The 2803-nt window shown below is 36.6% G+C and overlaps 1 pseudogene; it reads right to left on the bottom strand.

The window, feature by feature from the left end:
• Positions 1-857: 857 nt before the first annotated feature.
• LOC146730045 (ribonucleoside-diphosphate reductase small chain pseudogene) lies at positions 858-1924 on the bottom strand (annotated as a pseudogene).
• Positions 1925-2803: the final 879 nt, after the last annotated feature.

The following is a 2803-nucleotide window of genomic DNA, read 5'->3' as shown; positions in this document are numbered from 1 at the left end:
TAGTATCACAGCTATAAACGCGAGTAAGCCGCGGATCAGCAACGTACAGCCCATGCAGATTTCAAACATATCTGTATTGACCATCTCATTGTTTTGATAGAGGTAAACAAATTCTCCAATATCGCGTACTATGATGGCCACAACAATTAATAAATTGAAGCCCATCAACAAGCAGTAAAGAAAGTAAAAACTTATGTAAGCATCCTTGCACAGTTCAGACCAAAATAACAGAGCGTGAATGATTCCACCGATACCACAAATTAGGTTTAACAATAAAATCAACCAGGATACGCAGACACTATAAGTGATCTTCATCTTTCACCGAAATTATCCCATTAACATTAATATCATTATTAATATGAAGACTTGCCCGTGATTTGTAGGTAAATATAGTGTATAGAATGACGAAAACAATGTTAGTAATTTCACAACCAACTATAGTGAATAATGCGTAGACTACAATATGGGTACACTGGTCAAAGAAGAGGATTTTATGATTTACACTGTGTAGTACAAGAAGTAGTAGATAAAACAGGCAAGAGCCAATGACCAGCATACTTTCAGCACGTCTTAATATAACAGCAACACGTGCCTCCTCCACCATAATGAAAAAGTATTCAATAACAAACATAATATATGCAGCGCCTCTAACAAATATAAAATCAAATCCATACGCCAAGATAAATGTATAGTCTGGGTAACATTTTTGTGTTGACAATGCCCATATTAGCACACACAACAAGGAATTCCATAATATGAACATGATTACCCTCACAATAAAACTCAACATTTTCATTCGCTTATCGAACGCATTGTTCGCAATGTAATGGCAATTCATGGTAGAGAATTAAGGGGAGTCATGATTTACTCCTAAATACATCGAAATAACGCATATAATAACAGCTCAGATCAATCCAATCAAATGTTTCAAATGAGTTACTCAGAAAAGAAACACGTTTTTTTTTTTTTAAATCACAATCAGTTGTAAAATGATGGTCATCCGGTGACATCACACCCGCTTTCTGATATTCACCAACTCTTCTTTCGAAAAAAATAGTTTTTCCTTCGATTGAGATCATATCCATGAAATGGAACGGATTGTGACTGTTGTATATCTTATCGCAGTCAAGTTCCAGCAACAGTCTATCGGCAATGAATTCAATATATTGCGACATCAGTTTTGCGTTAATTCCAATCAAGTCCGTCGGTAAAGCTTCTGTCAAAAACTCTTTTTCAATCCGGACTGCTTCATCAATTATTTGACAATTTTTTTTCTTTACACGGCTTGTTAACATTTTTTTTTCAACATCAAACATGCAACATCGCAGTGTAAACCTTCATCCCTAGAAATAAGTTCATTTGGAAAAGCCAAACCGTGTAAAATACCTTTTGTTCTTAGCCAAAATATAGCGGCAAATGAACCCGAAAAAAATATACCTTCAACGGCCGCGAAAGCTACAATACGCTCACCGTAGGTGGCGTCCGACGAGATCCAATTTAAAGCCCATGTGGCCTTTTGTCCGACAGTCGGAAATGTTTCAATTGCGTTGAATAGTCGACGTTTTTCAATGGGATCACGAATGTACGTTTCAATTAATAGGCTATACATTTCCGAGTGCACGTTTTCCATCGCTTTTTGAAACGAGTAGAAAAATATAGCTTCCGGTACCTGGATATCAAGCAGAAAAGTGTCCAAATTTTTAGCAACAATTCCATCACTAGCGGCAAAAAATGCCAATATATGTGAAATAAAATGCCTTTCACTATCTTTGAGATTTGTCCAGTCGATGAAATCTTTAGATAGATCAACTTCCTCCACACTCCACGGTGAGACAAGTGCTTTTTTATACATGATCCATATATCATGATATTTTATTGGAAAAATTACAAAGCGGTGTTCACGTTCATCAAATAACGGCTCGACTTGCTTTATCGGTGAAGCCATAATTAGAATGAAGAGATGTATACAATTCAGGTTTTCTCCCCTGTTAGCTCCTATTGTTGCAATTTATGTAATGTTAAAAAGTAATTATTGTACACCAACTATATCAAAAATAGTGTAGTGTTGATTATGCGATGATCACAATTTAGCCAACGGCTCAACGTCTATACTCATGATATAAACAAGAGCATCCATGTTATTCAGAGAGTTGTGCTTTTTCAAAGATGTGTGGACGGAAGATGCATGCGTCATTTGTGGTAAGAAACACTCTAATCTTTCGAACCAGTGCATAGTATTATGATAACATACCACTGCTAAAGCGTGTTTGTCGCAAATATACCATGTGTTCATGTATTCGGCTGACAATATTCGACTCATTACAGAACCAGTGGAAACAGAATCGACATCACCATCGACATAATTTTCATACTCTAAAACGCTCAGTAGTTTCATAGTGGAAGAAAGTTTTTGACTTTCCCCACTAAGTAGAGGATCTGGAATGAGCTTTAACGACATTGTAGCATGAGCTCCACAGTGACAAATGTGGATCGCATTTGGGGCAATATGATCAATACAAATTAGGTGTGTTTTTAATAAATGTGCATCGATATCATTAATAGGCAACTCATTGGTTAGTAATGGGTCTCTGTACTTTTGATTGAATGTCCTACGTAGTACACCGATCACATCTCGGCATTGTCGAAACACGTCGGGGTAGACGAAATACCATGCTTCTAGAATCACTAAAACTCTAATCAACATGTCGACGTATGGAGGCTCTTCTTCATCCGATATAGAGAATAGTTTTCGTGTTGGGTTGAAAAAAACTATTTTATCCATGATTGACATTTTACCTCGAAA

The sequence above is a fragment of the Saccoglossus kowalevskii genome, chromosome 20 (assembly GCF_978046115.1).
Source record: "Saccoglossus kowalevskii chromosome 20, keSacKowa6.1, whole genome shotgun sequence".
Classification (NCBI taxonomy): Eukaryota; Metazoa; Hemichordata; class Enteropneusta; family Harrimaniidae; genus Saccoglossus; species Saccoglossus kowalevskii.
Note: the sequence above shows the minus strand (reverse complement) of the source record. Positions and strands in the feature narration are given on the sequence as shown.